The sequence below is a fragment of the Seriola lalandi genome, unplaced genomic scaffold (assembly GCF_002814215.2).
Source record: "Seriola lalandi dorsalis isolate HSWRI2012SDOR001 ecotype SW California unplaced genomic scaffold, Sedor1 jcf7180002054921, whole genome shotgun sequence".
Taxonomy (NCBI): domain Eukaryota; kingdom Metazoa; phylum Chordata; class Actinopteri; order Carangiformes; family Carangidae; genus Seriola; species Seriola lalandi.
The window spans coordinates 82,126-105,179 of NW_019525473.1; the positions used below are offsets into that span (position 1 = coordinate 82,126).

Genomic DNA, 23,054 nt, shown 5'->3' on the forward strand with positions numbered 1-23,054 from the left:
CACTGACCCTAATGAGGTCACACACACTCCAAACACTTCTCTTCTTTTAATCCTTCAGTCTCGTACAGACAGCTGACTGAGCACACGTTCTCTGTCACGTCTCGCTTTGTCTTCACACATTTGCACAGTTAGAAACACGGACTCTTGGGAGATCTCCGTTCACAGTCTACCGCTGGTCACTGAGCAGCTACACTGTCCTGGCTGAAGGTTAAACAGCTCAGACACACTGAGAGCAGTTACTGGGAGGGGGTAGAGCCTTTCACACACACACACGGCTTTTCTTGGCAGTGTGATGACGCAAGACGGCAGCGGTCACCTCTATTTCATCTTTTCTTCGAACACGTGTTCGGCCTGGACACAGCAAATTTTAGAGGAGTTTATTAACTCTTGATAAATCGGTGCTAAGCTTAGCATTGATTCGCCAAAACTGCGGTCATTTCGGTGCAATTTGACTCCCATTCATCAACATATGGAGAGGAGAAGAAAAGGAGAGAGGTCTGGAAACAAAGTAAAAGAAAGCACAGGAGGTAAGTTTAGAATCAGTCAGAGGCCGGGCTTTCACACACACTGTACACAGCACAGGTCGGGATGGGACACACTCTTCTCTTAAGTGACTTTCCAGTGGTGAAATTCATTGGTAACACCGCTGGAATAACATAAGTGGTCATTTCACATTGAAACACTAAAGGTAAGATTAAGTTAAAGCATGACTGCAGTGCTGCCACCCCATACACAGGGCAGAGGATGGTATTTGGGGACTGGAAGCCTTTTAAAAAAAAGCAGGTTGGCAGGCCTGTATGAGAAGGTGCTGAAAAAAATGATATTTATTACAAAAATATTAACAAATTGAGTAAATTCAACAAAAAAGAACTCAAGCATAACAACCATAACAAAAAACTGCAGCCTCAGAGCAAGCTGCCACCTACTCTCCTCCCCGATGACCACTGAGTGGCATTTTACCTTCTCCTCCTCCTCACCTGCCTGGAACCTACCACCTACTCAGGTAAGTATAGGGGGTTAGCAACACACACAAATACAAGCATGCACAACACCACACTCCATTCTTCTGTTACAACTGACAATAACAATCTACTATAAGCATACATATTATTTATAACTGCACAAAAATTCAACCAAATGTCATTTCCTACAGAACAGTTTTACCCTTTATCTCCTTACATTCTAACAACGCCCAGTCGCTCACTACTAAGACCTAATGATGCAAACCTGTTCCCCCGCCCCCTGATTGAGCAGCTGATCTACCGCCAGCGAAAAAAAACAAACTGAAAACATACAAAGTGATAACGAATGTGTAAACAAAGATAAACCACACCTCACCACCAATGTACTGAATAATCAAAACCTGAGAAGTCATCGGAAACACGGAAGCACTGATGATATGACACACAAAACAATGCGCTTTTATAGAACTTTTCTAATCTTATCCACCAAGTGCTTTACAATAAAAGCCACATTCACACACACATTCATAAAGCACTTACAACACTTTCTACACGTAGAGAGCTTCTATCATAGAAACGCACACACACTCATACACTGACGGAACAACCACCAGAGGCAGTATGGGGTTCAGTGTCTTGCCGAAGGATGCTTCCACATGCAGACTGGAGGAGCGACGACGACGCGCTCCACCTCCTGAGCCATATCCCCGGGGGAAGAGGGCTTAGTGAAAAGGGAACGGAGCAGCCTTCTCACTAAGACTGTGTAACTTTTGCTGACGGTGGTGCATTAAATTCTATTAGGCACTGAATCCGAGCTGGAAGCCACGTACCCCTAAAGATCACAGCTCATGTGCAGAAGACAAAGCTGATCAATTGCACAGCTAACAAACTGTCAAAATCTTCACCTCAGTACAATCACGCTGTCCGCTCATGTCAGGTCAGCATTCGACTAATCGTATTTAACGAAAACATCTGAATCCGCAGCGATTGTGCGCTAGAATGTAGATGCTAGGAGCTAGTTTCTTCGTACAGCTAGCCGAGCCCTTGCGAAAAAAAAGCACATGTGAAATTCAATATTTCACATATGAACCTAAATTTCACATTAGTATTTCATGTGTATATTACCAATCACTGGTGCTAAATACAGCATGTTATTAACTTTACATGTGAAGTGAAACATTTCACATTTGAACCTAAGTATCATATATGGAATCACAAGTGAAACTTAACATTCATATGGATGTGAATGCCAGCTTTACATTTGAAAAAGATAAAGTGAAAGGTGAAAAGTCCCATGTTATGTTGTGATTTCACATGTAAATCTAAGTTTCATGTTGTGTATTGGCTTGGGTTTAACATGGCTATGCAAATGAGTTTCACGTGTGGGTTGATGTACGGGTTTCCTGTGGGAATTTACATGGGCTCAAACATTACACCATGAAAATGTTCCAAAACCACGTTTCCCATGTGCAAGCACGTGGTCCACACGTTTCACATGTGACTTTAACTTGTTTTCATGTTAACATGTGCAATGTTTTTATATTCTAATTCATCTAAATAATCTAATTCTATTTTTTTTTCTATTGAAAATCACGTGATTTTTGCACATTTTATTCCCACTATTCAAGCCTACCTATAGTGGGAATGAAGGAGGCGCCATTCTCCGTATTACAAGTCAGTTCACATTCGAAATGATTTTGAAGTAGTTACTATATTTTAAGGTAAAAGTGTTGCATAATGTTACTTTAGACATTATTGTGTTAGTGTGTGTGTTATTGTGTCAGTGCTTAGTTTGGTCACAAGTGATGCAGGGAGCCACAACCAAGGTACAATCAGCTGAATGTCTCACATTTATCAACACAAGGACATATGGGCACTAACGTACGACTATATAATAAATCCTGAGGCACAAAAGGTCACCGCCCAAATGTTTGTTTCTGTCAGCTATACATACCAGTTCACGCCTTATGCAACTGCTGCATTTAAGTGAGTGACTCAACCTCTATTCAAACACATACTCATGCAAGACAGCCGGCGAGTGAAGGTCGTTTTCAGGTTCAACAAAAGATGGACACTTGTCTCTTACGATCTGTCAGAAGACACCTTACGTTCAGTGAAAGCTGTTTAGCTCAGACTCCTGCACGCTTAATGTAGCTGATGTAGTACAAACAGCACACACTGAAATTCAAGGTAAAGGCCAAAGACACACGGAGTGCTTCTGGCTGAATATAAACAGGTACTAATGTTTAATAAGATCACAATCGCAGTTTGAATCTTTGGATAAACTGTCAAAGTTAATTAACAAATTTGTCTATTGAGCCGATGAAATGTGCATGTGTCACATGCTCAAATAAATGCACTCCACTTTGACCCGTTTCATCAATATCAGCACTCCTGCCTGAGTACCTGTAAAGTGTAAAGTGTGCTCAACTGCATCCGTCTGAACACAAACTCCATAGCAACAGAGTGAGTGTCTCCTTGAGGCAGAGTGTGTTTAAGTGGCAGAAGGGAGAGGTGGGCACAAATAATAGACTGCTAGCCTTAACCTGCTGCCGCCGCCGCTCCACGGTGCACTTGCCATTAGCGATGACGTTTGATGTGCTACATGCAGCGCCTGGGTTGAGATGCGGTACATTATGCATGATGTTTGGGGATTGGAGAAAAAAAAACCAAACATGTGCCCCTGGTGTATGATGGAAATGGAGTTGGTGTGTTGTGGGGACGCGGGCAGATAAGAGGGAGGAGAAAAACTTCCAGTGTGAAAGATGTTACCTGAACCTGACAGCTCAGTCAATAATATTCCTTCGTAGGTCAGGCTGATGAAGCAGAACGCAGGGAAACCTAATTGTTCCGAGTGTGTGAGAGGAAGAAAGAAACAGTGATGTAGTTGGCTTGGTAATTAGTGCAGTTGTAAGCGAGGTCACGGGGATGAACCCTTAACAGCTGCTGATGGTGCTCTGTCCTGAACTACCCCTGCTGGCTGTAGTACACACACACACACACACACACACACACACACACAAAAGCACATTAACGCTGAAAACAGATGGAGTGAAACACAAACCTAGTGCAAAGACACACACACACACACACACACACACACACACACACACACACACACACACACACACACACACACACAGCGAGCTTTCCATTGTTTCCCTTTCTGCTTTCATCCTGTTCTCCCCTGGTCTTCTTCACGATGCACAATCAGTGGCAGTCAATGTATCAATCAGGAATCAGGCTTCAGCTTGCTGGGGGGACACATTCTGCCTCATTCTGCTTCATTCTCCTGTTGGAGCCGACTGCCCGCCTGCTTGCCCGCCTGCTCGTCCGCCTGCCTATATCATCCCGTGCCAGTCTAATTTACCAGGCAATTTGGAAGGAGTGAGCCATTGTGAGCTGCTGTGAGGGGCTCTGAGTCAAGATGTAGCATGACTTCTGTTTGGTCTGTTTTCCTCGTGCCAGGGCTCAGCAGCACCTTCGCTTTTCCTTTATGCAACATCAAACGCGTTCAGATGAATAAGCGCATCACGTCAGCTGCCGTGTTGTAACATTTCCTCAGCTTCTTGTTTGCACTTACCCTGGCTTTCTTTTGTGTCACCTCAGCTGACAGTATAGTGTGTCTCATATACCATATACAGCATTGTGTATTGTGTAATGTAACCTTCACTTGTATTAGTAGGGGTATCTAACCAACTGAGGTACTGCAATAATGGAATTTCCTCAGGACGCTACAACTACAAAAATCTAAATCATTACTGAATGCACTGTGAAGTTTCATGGTTGTAAAACTTTCCTAGTGCAGTGAATAGCTGAGTTTATCTCTGTGACTTCATTTCAGTGTTAAGTGTATGGATGAGCCGACTTCCTGCTGGCTCATGAATGATGCAGATTTTCAAGTCTTTTTCATTTTTATTGGATCTAATGTATAAAGTTCTGACATTGCAGTCCCTTCAAAATGTTTGAGTCTCAGAAAAACGAATTCGTCTTTTGCAACAATGTGCATGCGAAAAAGTTTGCCTGCTTTTTTTTGTCCAGTCCAAACCCCAAAGATATTTAGTTTACAGTAATATAAAGGGGGGAAAAAAGTTAATTTAATACTGGGATGACATGACCAAGCCTGTAAGATGTGGTGCATCCCCTTTTATCCCATCCAGTGTGTCATGGAAGACAACAGATGCAACATCTGGAATGACTCACAACATTTTAACAAAATGACCAACATTTCAGAACTCCTCCACCTTCTCCTGCCTGCAACATCTGAGATGATGTTGACCCTCACCAACACACAACGCTCTCCTGTGCACAGCTGTAAAGACAGTGAAGAGAAATGATGTTGAAGCTGTAATAAACGGAATACCATCCTTGGGTCCAGGACCTCATCCCAAATTAATCACAGCTGTGGCTGCGATGTCAGCCTAACACACACACTATATGCATGCTGCTCACCCACACACTCACCAGCTTTCTACTGATGAGGGAGGGCAGACTCCGCCTGCTCTACAGAGTGACATGCACGGTTCTATACAGGGGGGAGACTGGGGACGGTTGCAACAAGTCTTACACTCATGACACTCCTACTGTACATGCTCAGTCTGACAATCATCATATCATAAGCAATAAAATAAATAAATCAAATAGATAAATTGTGCCTATTTTGACTAGGTCTACATACTATGCTAAACAAAACTCAATAACTGTTCTTTCATATATATATTATTAAACAGATAAATAATACTTTAATATTAAAAAACAATGTATATTTTCTGAATAGTATGCTTATTGAGACAAAAAGAAAAAGTTAATTAGTGAAATTTGATCTATTTCTAATATGTTTCAACCCCATCCCTGAACCGTACGTCTGAATTCTTCAATAAAAATAAATACTGTGAATGATATGTCATATGTATATATCATTTTAATTGTATTAAATGGTATGGGTAATTAGCATACAGATGTAAGTTTAATATGTTAAGGTGTGGTTGGTCGAGGCAAAATCGTCTCTGAGTAAATGAGAAATGCAAAAAGTGTTGCAGCCGTCCCCAGTCTCCCCTACATACATTACTCGTTTAGCAGACGTGTTTATCCAAAGAAACTTACAAGTTGAAAAAAAAACTAAAGCTTCAGTGCAGTAGGAGGCCTGGGTGTAAGCAGTAAGTACTACATCTATTTAATAAGTGCAAGGAGACCAGGTAAAGAATTGAACCAAAGTGCATAGTAAGTGCTAGTTAGACATGTTAGGGTGTTAGAGGTGTTAGGAGAGGAGGTGCTCTTGTAAGAGATGAGTGTTCAAGAGATTCTTGAAGATAGAGAGGGACGGCCATGCTCTGACAGCATTCAGTAGCTGGTTCCACCACCGGGGGAACCACAGGCGAGAACAGTAGTGGACTGCAACTGCCTCGTGCGCAGGGACATTGTTTGGAGGAACACGGAGGCCGAGAAGGAGCATAAGCCGGTATGACTGACAAGTTCCGAGTTCACTCCCCCTCATTAAACCGTGTTTACATACGTGAACATTTGTTCCTGTTGCACCTTCAGGTCAGAACAATTATTCCAAAGTAACTTATGTACATCACCAAATCCTAAAAAAATGGCAAGTGATCAAAACAATCAAAATGAAGTTGATTAGTTTTCTGTAGGTCCAGCACTAGTGAGGATACAGATCATCACGTCATCGCACCGTGAACCTGGGCCAGTGTGTGCATTTACTGTATTTATAGAGAGGGAAATAGAGAAGAGGAAGTGGGGGGAATGTGCTCATGCATATGTTCCTGTTACGATTGCTCTTGCCCTGGAACTCCCCCCTTACATATCTACTGTACAAATCCCCGGGGATACCCACTCTTGTCATCTTTACCCAACATTCCCTCCATCTTTCACGTTTATTTATAACCATCATAGAGCTGCGAATGAAAAGGCGGAGTAATGCTTGAGAGTCTTTGGGGATTTCCTGCAATCTCTGCTCTTTAAATATAGAATATAGAGCCAGGAAGCCCCCTGCCCCATCTTACGTTGCTACGCCGAGCAGGAACACTGCTGCATGTAATAGTTGTACATCAGAAATAATCACAGGTAACACTGGATGCTCACTTCGTATCCTGGCAAATGAAAGTAAAAAACCACAACGCAGGCCCACTTACTCACTTAAATGAAGCTGTCAGAAGAGAAGTGAACACCAGACAAACCATCAGAAATTCACGTGGGTTATCCCTCTCACACAGGTCACGCAGATAACCAGCTACACGGATGTTAATGATTTCATCAAGGGGCAAAATGTGTTAATAAGCTAAGGTAGTCACAGTAAATTATTCAGCGTGTCTTAAGTGGGTTGTCCTGCCTGCTGAAATTGCTAATGCGTGTTGCCGCTGTTAATGTCTCTTTGCTGTTAATCACAAAGGTAATTTAAAATTGACAGACAATTTATAATGAGCATAATAAACCTTCAGATGAGGTTTAACTTCACAAAGGAGCAGGAAGCAGTAATGCACTGCCCCAAAATTTATGGTTGTACCCTACTCACCCTCCATCTTACCGGTGATGATGTCACCTCTCCCATGTAAGAGGCCCGGGAATCTTACATAACGCAGGGCAAGGCTGTGTGTGCTCTGAAGGAGGGTTTGGGGAGAGGGCATTTTTGGATGTGTGCGTGCGTGGAAGTGTGTGTGATGGAGCAAGAGTGAAAGAGACAGCGAGGGAATGTGCGTGTGTGTGCATGCGTGCAAAATTCTGCCCTGCTCACTCCTCACTGATGATATAATACTTTCAGGCTGTTGTCATGGAAACGAACAGGCACTGTTGGCTGGATTTGGCATTGGGGGGTAAGATGATGAGGAGAGGGGGCTGTCTAACTGCATTTAGACATTTGGATGTGTGTGTGTGTGTGTGTGTGTGTGTGTGTAGATGGTGTGGTCATTGCTGTTTTGCTGTTCTGATGACTAAGCATATTATATTACAGTTTAGTACAGCCTAGACCCGACCTCTGTAGTAAAGGCTTGAGAGAGGATTTCACTGTGTGTGTGTGTGTGTGTGTGTGTTGTGTGTGAGAAACAGACAGGACAGAGTGAGAGACGGATCAGTACAAACACTATGATATATGTAACATTTCATACCATTTGATGAAATACTCTTGCTTTCGTGTGTCTATAGGTGAGTCCCCTTCCAAAGACACTGTAGCTCCATCAGTCATATACAAATATTACATACTGCTCCACATATCAAATTACTACACCATTGATCAACTTCAGTGAAAAACAGTGGGCAAAGCTGGTATCTAAACTAGACTAGATCAAAGCCTAGTATATGTCTGGACCGCGTATGGTCAATGTGAAAAATTGAGGACGTAGTTAAAAACGGTTTTGGAACCGCTGTGAACAACTGACATCATCATGCTATATTTGAACTCTACCTAGTGTCAGTATTTGCTTCTCTCTTCCTCTCTGTGCTCACATATACAGTATTTTAATACAGCTGAACTCCCAATACAGCTGTTCTCAGTCACATGTTTTTCTGTTCCTGTTGACGGAGAAACGGAACAAATTCGAAACAGTGACTCAAACGTGGCCCATTAAGACTACATGTTAACTTCCAAACCATTTCCAAGCTGCTGCTTAAATCCTGATTTTATAACCATGACTTCATCTGATTAAATCACTGGTGACTCTCTTCTAAGTAGCAAAGGGTTGTCCAGAGAGTGTCTACAAAGTGTCTCTAAATTTAGCAACTAACGCACCGTGTTGGCAACACTGCAGGTTGTAATAACCTCCTCATAGAAACTGTTTGTGTCAATTCATTTCAGAAAGAGTAATGGTCATAGGGAGACTCCAACTCAGTCACATGGCATTTGGCAGACCAATGGTGGAACTATGATCACTCAACTCTATCACTCAGTCAGTCACTCAGTCACAGATGTTTGTGATTATAGTACTGGCCCTGCTATTGTTGGTCCAGGCTACAATTTTATTTGGAGGTAAAATGAAGATTTAATACGGCTGAAATCTTGGTAATAATCCCTTACTTCACAGGAAAATCGCACGCACAATCAGCAAGTACGGTTGATCAAAGTTGGACCAGGAAGTCAATCTTTGAACTGTGATGGACGGTGCGGCATTTGGTTTAAAATCTGTCAGGATGTCTGACTGCTTTTGTTTCATGCCCTGTCTGACTTCTTTTCGAGATGTTGCTGTGCTTTCAGATCTCAGCAGTGAACTTCGTGAATACAACGATGAAAGAAAAGGAATAAAAGAAGGAAAAAACTTCTACGGAAACAGGACTAAAGGGAGATCCATACACAAAGCGTTTTCTGACTTACAGTAAATCACTTGCCCATCTCACAGAACAGATACACATCCAGTGTATCAATCCACACTGACTCTGAGACACGTCAGCCCACAGACAACTGTTTTCAAAATTAATTCAAATTTAAATGTTGTGAACTTAATAATAGTATCTGTAATGACTGATCAAGACTCCCAGTGTGACTTTGACTATTCCAGTTTCATTGCAGGCAGACTAAATAAAAACAATATTGATTTCTTCCTGAATAATCCTCATGCAATAAATTTCTGAAATCAATCAGCCCGATGAAGAGAGTCTGACCAGCCACTGTCCTCTCAGCACCTCAGCTGCTGTTAGACAACTGGTTCAGAACCAGAACGTCCATGTAGTAGATATTTTACTGCATAAGTGAAAACTGATAGCACTGGAGTCAGGGGATTATAAAGGTTATTAGCATGACTAATAAAAACAAGACCCAGGTTGTAACACACCGGAAATATTCTCTAATTTCCCCGGTTGTCGTTCAGTGAATTTACTCACTGTTATCAGACTGTCATACGAGCAGTCTGGATCCCACAGTGAGTTTATAGAATTAACCAAGGATATGGTTTTTCAAGGTATGAAAATGCCACAGTAAAACGCCATTAGCAGATCTGTGGGTGCCATGGCGGTGATGAACAACACTTAAGTATGGCATTAAAGAATTCCCTGCTAAGTCACAGAGGGCTGTGAACACTATGGATTTGCAATACAGCTCCCTCTGCTCTCTCTTGTCAAACTACCATCAGCTGGAAGCTTTCCAGCCCATTATGATTGCAATGATTCTGCATCTCACACTTCTAATTATGCACAGTGGGAAATGTTGTTTTTTTTTTTTCTTCCTCTTCTTTTTCTTCTTCTGTGTGTGTAGTCACTGTGTGCTTTTCCTTCTGTGAAAAACAACACAGAAAATATCTCCTGTATGATGCGGTAGGCGCTTCTCTAATAGCGTCCAGCTGCAATTACATGGTGGTGAAATTTTGCCTGGTGGTGAGGATGACGGAGGGTGATATCTGGACTTAAAAGGAAGGAAAGGTCTTCAAGGGAGTGATCTGTACGAAAGGTGAACCGGCTGATCAAACTTATCTTTTTACATCTGTTTTGCTCTTCATCCATCTGACCTTTGAAGGATCAGTATCTTACCTCATATTTTTACAGTATCTGAACACAAACCTCTAGATGATGGGGGAAAAAAAAAAAGATATGCCACAGCTGGCATGCACACTTATTTTGTATCCAGTCAAAGGGAATAAGCTCAGTGAGGCGCAGCACAATCACCCTGAAAAAAAAATATCTGACTTTCCTCCTGATCTAGAAAACAGAATAATATTGGCTTTCCTGAAGCTGTGAGCAGCCACTCAGCTGCAGGGCAAACAAACCCCTCCATGAACATCTAGCACATTCTGTAGCTCTGAAACGCAAACAGCACTTTGAACCTGAGAGCAGTGTGCCTGGTATCAACTGTTTATCACTAACATATAGTCCTTTAATCTTTGGATCTCTTATTGTTCAGAAATAAAGGGGGAAAAAATCAGTCTCGATCAAAGCTGGCCCGGCTGCTGCAGCATATGGCTGGAGGCAATGCATTTTCGGGACTTTGACTTGACTCCGGTTGGGAGGCAGAGCAAAAGGGAGCGATGAGAGCTTTCATGTTAATTGACACGACACACTCTCACACACAAGAGGATGAAGAGGTCTCATTTGCGCTGATGTCACCGGGAGTCATGGCTGCCCCTTGGAAGTGCAGCCGTCAAGTGAAGCTGTCGAAGCTTTAATGGCGCTGGGACAGCGAAGAGCGAACAGTAAGGACAATAACAAAAACAACCAGGGGGATGATGCCACTCAGCATAACAAAAAATAAATAAATAAATAAATATAAAAAGGTGATTAAAGTTGCATTTCCCACCCTCAGGGAACTGTACAAGCTCATCTCCGTGTACAACTTGTGCATATTCTGAGAGCACGTGGAGGGCTGGGGGCCTGTTCTGCACATGCTCAGTGGGCGATGATGATGTGGGCTGACACATCGCATGTCGTGAGCGTAGTTACCGTGCTGAGTAATGTGACATTTAAGGACTCCTGCTTTTATTCCCTTCCTTTGCACAGTTTGTATCACGCACACACACACACCACGCCTGAACAAACATATACATACACACACAACAGATGTGCTCATGTTCATACATACACATATATCATGAGTCCCGCATCCTTCAGCTGAAACGACAGTTTCTGCATGGTTTGACTGTGACACATCTCTCACTAGTTCATTAATCCATGTTTATTCTATACTGCATTTATACTGTTTTTATCTCTTTGTAGTAGAGAACATTTGTTGAGGTCCACTGCTCACACAGTTTAACTGCTGTGAGAGGAAGGAATATAAGAACAGAATTATTATATGCACATCTGCAGTTAGAGGTTACAGAGGATTGACTGTGAGTCAACAGTGGACTGAGAAAAGCCTGGACAGGAACGATGAGGGAGGGATGTTCTCCCCTTATATTATTATACTCCTTTATTATAACTTTGGTCTTATTTTTGGCATCCTTTCCTTCGGTATTGAAACGATGTTGGGAAAGTATTCAGACCCCTCCACTTTTTTCCCATTTATGTTGCAGGATCATGATGAAATAAAAGAAAAATAATTGTTTGCCCTCATCAATCAATAATCAACACCTCATCATGACAAAGCTAAACAGAATTTTAGCAAATTTATGAAAAAGGAAAAACTGAAATATCACACTGACATAAGTAATCACACCATTTGCTATGACACTGGAAATTTAGCTCAGGTCAATTAATTGGACATGATTTGGAAAGGCACACACCTGGCTACATAACATCTCACAGCTGACGATGCACATCAGGGCACTAACCATCTGGGGAAGGCTAAATAGCGGCTGCCATAATTCTTCAATGGAAGACAACCAGGACTCTTCCTGGAGCTGGCTGCCTGGCCAAACTGAACTAATGTGGGAGGAGGGTGTCGGTAACAGAGGTAACCAAGCACCTGATGGCCACTCCTGTGTGGAGATGGGAGAATCTTGTAGAAAGACATGTGTGAGGTGATTGTTTAAACCATCACTTAGTAACTACATTGAGAACAAGAGGGTGTCAAGATTAGTGCTAAATGCCAAAATGCTAGTTATGTGAATTTTGACAAGGATAGAGTTTACACTGGTACGTACTACCTCCTGGAAATCACCAAATGTCGGCTCTAAAGTCCGACACTGACAAAAGCTTTCACCCTCTCCCACCTACTCACCTTTTATATGTTACCAGACCAACTGTCAGTCCAGTAATTGAAAGCATAATCTCTCACTTGAGCACTTCAGTTTGTTAAAGCAGTGGACGTGGTGGGTGACTGACTGACTGACGTTCTCCCCCTGGGGCTTTCCGTAGCTGTGTGCGCTCGCTGCTGAGACTGTACGTTAAAGAACGCAGACAGACCTTTAGGGAGCTTTGAGGCTCTCCAGTAGCAGAGTCACAGTAGACTCAGTGCCTGTTAGCATGTTAGCCTGTAGATATTACTCCTGATTCAGGTTACACAACTGTAGTGCCTGTTAGTGTTAAGAATTGTTTTGCTTTGATTCATGAATCCTAACCCATTTACTTTCACTCCTGCTACTATCATACAACACACAAGTTGTTTTGTTTATTTACTGTAAAAAATACACATGTAGCTTCAACACTATTATGACAGTAAGTAAAGTAAAAACACACTGATGAGGATTTATCAGCTTTATGTAGCTGATAAAATAACACTGAAACCTCCCGGCACTAATCAGGATATCTATCTGATTTAGTTCAGAAGGTAAGTGATAAATCACACTGTGTGTTTCCTTCACAGTAATCCTTCAGCATATCACGATGCCAGGAGGAAAAAAAAAAAAGCTAGGACCAGCTACGATCAGGCGCTGATATGGGACGAAAAAAAAGACTAACCAGTGGCGAGTCCGACAGCAAGCTGAAGTGAGCTGGTTAGATAATTACCTGTCGGAGCCTGCATCAGTGTCCAGAGGGAAACCCTGCTGTTTGTGCTTGGACTTTTCAGCAGTGTTACTGTGCTCCAAAACTCTGCTTAACACCACTGAAATGAAACCCAGGTTGAAATTACTAGACTTAGTAATCATTATCATGACTTATCATCACTGTTCAATTCAAATAGCTGTGTGAATTATATAATGCTGACATTATCGTTACACACAACCGGCGTCTTGCGTAAGGATTAAAGACAATAGATAAGTAAAGCTAGGGATTGTTTGGCCTTGGCGGAGGTATGCGCTTCAGAAGTGTTTGTGTGCACTATTTGAAATACATTGTTGAAAATACTGTTTATTGCTGCTTACTTTGTTGTTGCTTTTCAGCGGCCTCCTGTGGTGCCGCTTTCACAAACTGGTGTTTAGCGTTGGCCCAGTCTTAGATTTCCTCACAGATTAATCCAATGCAAGTAAGACTAAGCTAACTCAGGTCTAAGACCAATGTCACCATGGTAACAATCAGTGACACCTGTGCTGACCAGAAGCACGAAATGACAAAAAACAAAACAAAAAAAAAAAACAGGAAAACATGGCAAATGTGTGGTTTGCTGACATTGTTATGGAGAGAGCGATGAGAGAGGAAAGAGTTTTTGGAGACCGCAGCCATTTTTTTTCTCCCAAATGACATTTTTCTTTTTATTGTCACAATCTTCATACAGTCTTATAACTGTAAAAGACAAACATTTTCTGCTGGGGTAAATGGAGCTGAGCTGGATACGGTTCCTCAGTCGCCCATTTTTTTTTAATATCGAAAAATGTCTTAATTTACCCAGTGTTCATTATACCACAGTCCGGCTACAGATATCTAAGAAATAAACTGCTTTGTGCAATTTAGACGTCTCTCTGAAGTCTGACTATTTGTTATATCTAAGGAACAATCAAAGTCTACCTTTGTGAAACCAGCCCCTGTACAAGACTGTGGTAAAACCCCATACATGAGGTTTGAACACAAGATGACCGAGACACAGCAAAATCAAATCAATAAGATTGAGAGAAGTGTGCAATTAGAATAAACACCTGTGACTCACTACATACCCCAGAGATCTCTGCACTTGATGAAAGTGGATACTGACATTTATTCAGTAACATGTGGTCACACCAGAAACATGTTGGAAAAGGTTTCCAAGCTAACCAGCACATCCAGTGTCACACTGCATGTCACATCCACCGGCACATCAGCAAGGTCCGTCAGTGCGACATAACTCACGGGGGCTAGGTTTGGGCATAACCCTGGCCTTTCGATGTAATGATGGTGACTCACTTTCAAACAGTGTACGTCGCCATGGCAACACCAGGCTGCACACCAGAGCAGGTTAAGTTCAGTCTTTTGAATACATGTATAAAAGCTCACCCCCTCGTGATTCATCTCTGGGGAAAAAAAATCGTCATCATCGCTGCATTCAGATCAGATGAATGAGAGGAGTGAAAGGAGAAACTTACGGCACTACATTAACTGATAGTATGTACGAAGAGCAACAGACACTTACAGATTCTGTTTGCTTCCCATCACGATTTATTATACAAGAGATACATGTTTGTAGCATTTCCAGAGCAGTTACCTTCTCTGGCTATAAAATATTACTTCCAGGAAATAGCAGGCACCTTACAGAACATTATTTGAATATCAATAATGAATGAATTTTAGTCTTGCCCTGACATTTTTCATATGAGTGACTGAGGCAATAAATTGTACCCACATTCCCATTACCTCAGCATGATGCCAGCTTAGTGAAAAGAAAATCTTTTCCCATCTGCAGCGTGGTGACACAGTACTGCATCAAAGGTCTGAACATTCTGCCTTAATGGCCAGCATTTTAACTTCACTATTAACTTTTTCCTGCATTGTACTGTGTTGTGTTTGTTGTTGTTTTTATCAATTTTACTTCATGTACAAAAGAATTGATTAAGAGCTGCCATTTAGATTGAGGCAGTGTCTGTTAATATGAGTGAAGAAGTGAAGAAGATAAAAAATAAAACATCAGAGAGATATCAAAGGCAGCTTGTTTGCCAAAATCAACAGCTGGGTAGGCTACACTCTGAAGAAGCAGGCGCTCACAGGAAAATAAACTGGTAGACCTGCCCTTCTGTCAGGCCTCCCTTCACACCGATAGAAACCCTCACAGATGGTCCAGAATGCAGCGGCCCGTTCGGTCTTCAATCAGCCCTAAAACGGGCACATATCACTCCGCTCCTCATCGGCCTCCACTGGCTACCCACGGCCGCCTGAATCAAATCCAAGTCACTAATGCTGCCTTCAGAGTGACTTCTGGGTCTGCTCCCATTTACTTGAACTCAGTCATACAGGCTTATGCTGCCTCTCAGCCACTGTGTTACTCCGGGAAGGGTCGTTTGGCATCACCATCCCTGCACACGAGACAGCCTCAGTCCAGACTGTTCTCGTCTGCGGTTCCCCGACAGTGGAACAAGCGACTAAATGCTTTCAGAGCAGGGTCGTCCCTCTTTATCCTGGAGAATCTCTTGAACATTCATCTCTTCAGAGAGCACCTCCTCTCCTAACAGCCTAACATGTCTAACTAGCACTAACCATGCGCTTCTTTACCTGACCTCCTTACACTTATTAAATAGATGTAGTACTTAGTACTTACAACAAGGTCTCCTACTGCAAAGAAGCTTTAGTAATGTCCCTCACTTGTAAGTCGCTTTGGATAAACACATCTGCTGAATGAGTAAATGTAAATGAAAATGTAAATGAAGATGTAGACTGTGGAGCACAAGTCTTGTGGATGACTGGAAAATCATTTGCATGCTGAAGAAAAATCCCTTTATGACTGCACAGCGAGTCAAGAATGTTCTCCAGGAAGTCTGGCTGACATGTTTCCTTGTCAGTGACCAAGAGAACACTTCAGGACCAGAACCTTTGGAGGATGCAGCACAAGATATAAACCTTAAAAAAAAAGGTTTGAATTCACAAAAACATCCAACAGGAAAGTGATAGAGTTCAAAGTTCTCTGGAATGATGAAACAAAAATCAATATCTTTCCAACTGATAGAAAGAGGAAAGTGTGGAGAAAAAAAAGGAACCACTCTGAAAAACTTTCTTTTTTTTTTAGATCTGGTTGCAAAGACAAGACTTAGTGCAGCAACTACACATCTGTAAAAGAAAAAGTGGTGAAAGGAAAGATACTACTGAAAGAAAGGCACATGACAGGAGCCTGAACTTTATCAAATGTCATCAACTACTCAACACCATCCATGTGATTTCACTTCAGAGACCTGCTACACCTGCACAGGAATGTATTATCTAACAGTGCAATGACCTCCTTAAAAAAAATTTGAATTGGAAAAAAGGAAGGAGGAGTCAACCCTCAGAGGCAATGATAACATCTCGAAGACTCGAAAACCACGAACAACCTGCCAAACATCTTAAACACGGCCGTTCACAGATTCTCCTCATTCAGCTTAAAGAAACGTGGACAAAGACAACAAGCTGCCTGAAACGCAAGAGACAAGACTCAGAGCTGTAATCACTGCCACAGGTGGTGCTCGTAGATAGTGACTATAATTTGAAAGACAAATTTCCATACATCATTTTCCTATAGATTTTCACACTGTCATTACATGTTATTTGTCAGTGTTATGATGTCAAAGCCAATGGACCATTAGGCTGTTTTTATACTCCACTGTATATTTATAGCCTTTTAAGTATGGAAAACATAAGATAAACTGTAGGTCATCACACGATCCCTTCATGACACTGCATAACATGGAACCTGGGAGATTCCTACATTTATATAGTTTAAAAAAAGTTTTACATCTGGAAATATATTAATATAAAAATGTAGAAAAACACTAATGAACAGTCTCTAAATCTCGTGACATTCTTCATATCAAGACACTGTGTCAAATTACTTGATATGTTTACATGTAATTAAATTATGCAACTACTACTTCTCTCACTCTGATGATGACAACAATTCAGCTAAGCTGCTTTACACGCCAATCCCTTGGTGCATCTCTAACTGCCTGGTCGACCATTTGGGAGCTGCGGATCTGGCAATCATCATCAAAGCCTCCCAGTTGCTCGGCTTATTTGTGTGACGAGCTTATCCTCAGATAAGGAAATCTGGCAAGAGTGAAATATTCTTATCCATAAAGCACATCAAACACCTTATCACTCACTCCCTGCACTTTAACCTTTTATGTGCGACTGTGCAGCACATCTGCCGGCTGCTTTAGTCACAAGGCAGAAGAAGAAATTGCCTCCACAGAGCGCATCCTATATAGTTTGTCTGTCACGCTATCAAACTATGAAATACAAATTTATGGTGCCCACTTTGGTGAACACTTTGATTTCACCTAATTTACATGTGGAGGGAAAGTTCTGAAGTCCAGCCTATAAATAAAAAGATGCAATGTAAATTTGCAAGAAATGCAAGTATATTGAATCATAATTTGAAAAAAAGGTAAATAGCAATAATGATGGAAAGGAAGCAGGTTGGAAAAAAAGTTAAAGGGTGTCCTGGTGGGTTTTTTCCCCATCTCTCTCTGCAAGTTCTCTGCTGTCTAATGAAAATATTAAATGTCTAATTGGTAACAACTACCAAACAGCATGTAAGGAGTTTTACAATGTACTCAGCGTGCGCTGCGTGGGACACTGTGTGTCCTCTCAAACTCTTGGGAAAGCGGCGATAGAGGAGGAGGATGCTCATGGCGCTCCGGAAACAGCCTCGACATTGCTCACAGTCACACCAGCAGGTCGAATCTTTATAAATGTGTCAAGCCACTTTTGCTGTTGGCAAACAACCCGACCTCTATAATTCAGCAGCAGCATTTCCTTTATATGTGGGGAACAGAACAGGGACGAAACATCGCAATCAGTGAGTAAGGAAAAAATGAAAGAAGACTGCAAATAAAAAACAATGTCAGATGAATGTTCTGTCTGCAGAAGGGTAAGAGAGAGTGAGTTCTCCCTCACCCTGACTTGCTGAGCTAATTGCCGTGATGGATTGGTCTTACTCCCCTGAGCACAGAGCTCCTGCTCCTGCAATAACACAACAAGATGACTTTGCCAATCTGCATGTTAGGCAGTTATGAAAGAACTGTAACTGCTAATACAGTTGTTGTTATTGTGCTGGGAACACAACAGCATCAGGCTACTCAAAGCTAATATTCAATCACTCAATCAATCAATCAAACTTTGTTTGTATAGCACTTTTCATACAGGTTAGTGGCAATAGTAATCATATTGCGTTTATTTTGACAGATATTGTGATTGTGAAGTGAGTCATGATTATAGTGGGAATGGTCTTTTTTTTTTTTTTTTTTTTTTTTTTTGCTGGGGTCTGCACCAAACAAGCTTGCTCCCTTAAATTTGATTTTAGGCCGAGGCATCTCTGTAGGACGACAACGCTTCATTTATGGTTTGTTGTCACACATTATCCGCAATTTGAATATCGCACTTGGCCAGATTGCATTTTCAATAATATTTGGATTAATTGTTCAGTCCTACAGGTAAATGCAGTTCAAACAAGAATGCTGACAATGACATACAGTCAAGTAGATTAAAAAAGCTATAATAACAATAATAATAATAAAATGAATGAATGGATGAATAATAGAATAGAATAACATTTACAACAAAATGGGTAAAATAAAGTATCTATAAACCATACTGAGGAGGCAGGTTATGTTCTTAAGTTGCTCTCAGGTCATCAGGCTGTAAAAGCTAAAAGCTGCCTGCTAAAATACTGTAATATGACAGAATGGATTTCTCAGAGGAAATCATTCTGAGCGCTCCCTGGGTCAATTCCACATTTGATTAGTGGAGGGCTATTATTGAGATATTAAAGGAGTGATCATTTTTTCTGATGTGATTAATCCATCAGCTGTGTTATGGCGATGCTCACTTACTTGCCTTGAGCATGTTGGGGAGGAGCCAGGAGGCTGCCCATGGCAAGTGAGGAAGGCATGAGCAAACACACCTACACACACACACACACACACACACGGAACAAACCTGCATACACACTCCTACACACTGCAGAAGCCAGGGCTAGCACCCTCGCATTAATCAATACTATTCTTAACAAGGCTTCCCTTCTAATGGTTCAACTTGCAGCCACACGCATGCGTGCTCACACACCACATTTCTCACAGGGAAGCCCTGATTAAGTCATAGCAGCCTCCTTTCCTAAAATGGAGCGTTGCGTCGGAGCTGAGCCGAGCGGAGAGGAGAAGATCTTTAATAACGGAGGAGGACAGCCTCCGGGGAAAGACCCCTGGAGAGAGCAGTCACGTGTATGGAGTACCCAGACCACTGTCAAATCACACAGCCAATGCTACTGTACACAGAGCTGCTGGGGGGGGGGGGCGCCTGCATTAACCACCTGTGTTTGAGCGACTGAAAGGAAAAGAGGCATCGGTACTGTGGCGATGTGTGTTCTTGTACGACGGACAAGGAGGAAGCAAGAGTACGTGGGTGTACGTGGCTGTTTGTTAAAAAATACACTTCATCAGCTGCAGTATGACTAACCTCCCCATTGCTCACACATCTTCAGAAGTAATGGACTTTTATTATTTTCCACCGTAAGCTCCGGACATCAAAGCACGACATGGCCTTGCACGCTAGATTGGGACAGCAAAGTCATCAAAGTGAATACCTTTTGTTTTCCATGAAAAGCAGAACAGAGAGGGCTACACACACACTGACAAGGGAACATACACAAAAACAATACCCAAACATGCATACTGTACGTGAACTCACCACCTCTTTTAAGGTGAAAAAGCTCTCTTTGACATTTTCAGTCATTTGTAAACCTTGAGAGAGCAGAGACTGAGACAATAACAATGTTACTAAGACGTAACCACCCTCAACTATTACTACAAGCGTCTGTCGGTGCTTCACTTCTTATTTTCCTTGACTGGAAAATGCCAGTGGTGGAGAGAGGGTGCGGGACTAAATAAGTGTGTGAAATCAACAGAAGCAGCGGGGTCCTCACAATTAAAATCAGCGAGGGAGATGTAATGATGGTTGTTTCACGTCTAGCTTAGAAAATGACGGACTTTCTCTCTCCCTCTCCATCTTTCTGACTCTCTCTCTCTCTTTCCCTCGTCTTTCGAGTGCTTGATCAGCCATCTAGTAATTTCAGGCAATAATCAGTGACTGCATCCGCTGTGCTGCATCCTCCCAGAACACAGAGCTCATGTTGGGATACTTCCTTATCAGCCAGCCTTGTGCTCTACCCGCTACGGAAATATTCACACCCGGCTCTGTTGTGCACAAATACATGTTCAAGCGAATACATGATTGCATAACGAGTCCATCATTTGATTAACCAATTGATAGAAATTAATAAAACAATGTTATTAATCAAGCATAAACTTTAACACAACTTGGGTTTCATTTTTAGCCATGCTCGCATCATGGCTCTATGGATAGCACCTTGGTCCAGACTAAAATATCTCAACTACTTCTGGATGTATTGCCATGACAATTGGTGCAGACATGTGTGGTTCCCAGAGGTTGAATCCTACTGACTTTGATGAACTCCAGACTTTCCCTGACCTTTTTGGTTTTGGGTGAAATGTCTTGACAACTCCCGAACGGACTGCCATGAAATTCAGACATTCCTCCTGTCCTCGTTTTATTTAACATTTCATTTTGTGCCACCATCAGGTCAATATTTTAATTTGTCCAATGTTTGTTTTATGACCAAAATGAAAAACTGATGACATTCCCTTCAGGGTACTTTGCGTTTAGTGCTAATTAGCAAATGCCTGCACGCTAACACACTAGGCTAAGATACTGAACATGGTAAACACTATACCTGCCAAACATTGGCATGTAATCATTCTCACTTTGAGCAAGTTAGCATGCTGATGTTAGCATTTAGCTCAAAGCACCACTGTGCTATCGTACAGCTTCACAGAGCCGCTAACGTGGCTGTAGACTCTTAGCCTTGTAGTACTAACAACATTTGTGTTTACCATGTTAATTACTGAGATACGGAGTAGCATATGGCAGCAGCACTGAAAAGAAGCTAAACACAACTATAAAACATGAGCAAATGAGATTCCCACTTACTTAACCCTGTTTTATTTTATCTTATTGAAATGATTTTGAACATTGATAGTGAATGATTCTCTAATGATTCTTCTCCTGGATTAATTTCAATGGCAAATGACAACAAATTCAGAATTTTTATCTGGGCACCGCAGTATGGTTGAAAGAGCACTGTTATTACTAATAGTACTATCAACATTGGACATTGTTAGACTCACAGATGGACAAGAGAACAATATAAATCCATGCAGCAGAACCACAGATATCACTTGAAGCTTACACTGCCTCAAGTTGCATCAACTTGAGGTTTGACATTTATCAGATGCATCGCTTCCTCTAGAGACACAAAAGGCTTTATAAAGCTTTTTCAAATATGCATTACAACTCCCTAAGACTTGTAGAACAGGTTTGATGAGTAACACCAGAGGAAAGATCATGGTTATAGTTAAAAAAAAAATGTCCATATGAAAGTCAGTACACCTGTGCTCCCTTCGACATCCTTTCCTTCACACAAACACCACCTTCTTAAAAGACGCAGATTCTGTCCTTTTAAAAGTCAAATGAAGCATTCCAAACGAACTCCCGACAAGGGTTTATTTTATGAATTTCACAGGACGGGAGAAAACATCGCCAGAGTGGGCCAAGACTTTCAGAAAATCAAGGTTATTTAGCAAAAACCTTGCAGTCCTCCAGTGTGTGGTAGGGGCTGAAGCCACCAGGGTACGTGCTTTAAATTTAGCACAAGAGGAGGAAAGAGCAGCTACTGTATAATAAGCCGGAGGAGAGAATAAGTTGAACTTTGACCTCGGCTCCCTTTATAGATGACAGGAGCGACCTTGAGAGGGTGAGAGAGGAGATTGATGACGGGTGTTTTGCTTAATGAGCTCACGAGAGAACAATCCCTCCCTCTGAGAGGAGGCCAGTCGTTTTCCACTCAAGGTAAAAAAAAAACCAAATATCAATGTGATCTGCATGAGTTACATCCCTCCATCCTACCTTGTACACATCAGTTATAACAGGGCTGAACATTATATTTCCTTCCATCTCTGTCTAAAAATAGCAACAGAGCATGGGTGATGGTAGGAATCCATGCATGTGTAAGGCCTGGTCCAATGAGAAATAGGCTGCATTACACCACAAATCATGTCTTTACATCACATGAAAGCATTTTTTGAAAGTCGCCTCTACGTGGTTGATTTAAATCCTTTCAACAGGACAGTGATTTTAAACTTTACAAACGAATCATCCTCACACTCTATCCTCCACTGGCCTCAAACAGTAGTCACTGGTTGATGATAAGACAAAAAAGTCGCCATGGAAACAGGGATTTTTTTTTTTTTTTTCTGAGATGTGGCCACCATGGGGAAAAAACGTGAGGTAAACGCAGAGAAAAAGGGAACGGGAGAGCTGAAGAGAGAGTTGGTGTGAGACAGAGAGGAAGTGAGAATGAAACCTGCAGGATCCTAAAAAAAATGTGACAGAGACCAAGTGTGAAAACCGCTGAAGCAGGCAGAATGTCACCGCCTGCTGTAGCCTGCGCTCATGGGAAATCATCTGACCTCACAATCTGGGTTACCCCATATTAAGCAAGAGAAAAACGGGGGGACCAGAAAGGTTAGAAAGACAGAACATGTGGGGTGCTCATTTGCTTCCCACTTTTGCTCCTTTTTATTTTTTTTAACCTATATCCCTCTCTGTTCTGGGGGGGGG

At 41.9% G+C, this 23,054-nt stretch overlaps 1 protein-coding gene across 1 annotated transcript in view; it reads right to left on the reverse strand.

Moving 5' to 3' along the window:
• Nucleotides 1-23,054, reverse strand: part of LOC111673568 (sodium/potassium/calcium exchanger 3-like) — a 55,806-nt gene that overhangs the window by 26,928 nt on the left and 5,824 nt on the right. The window lies entirely within an intron of this gene.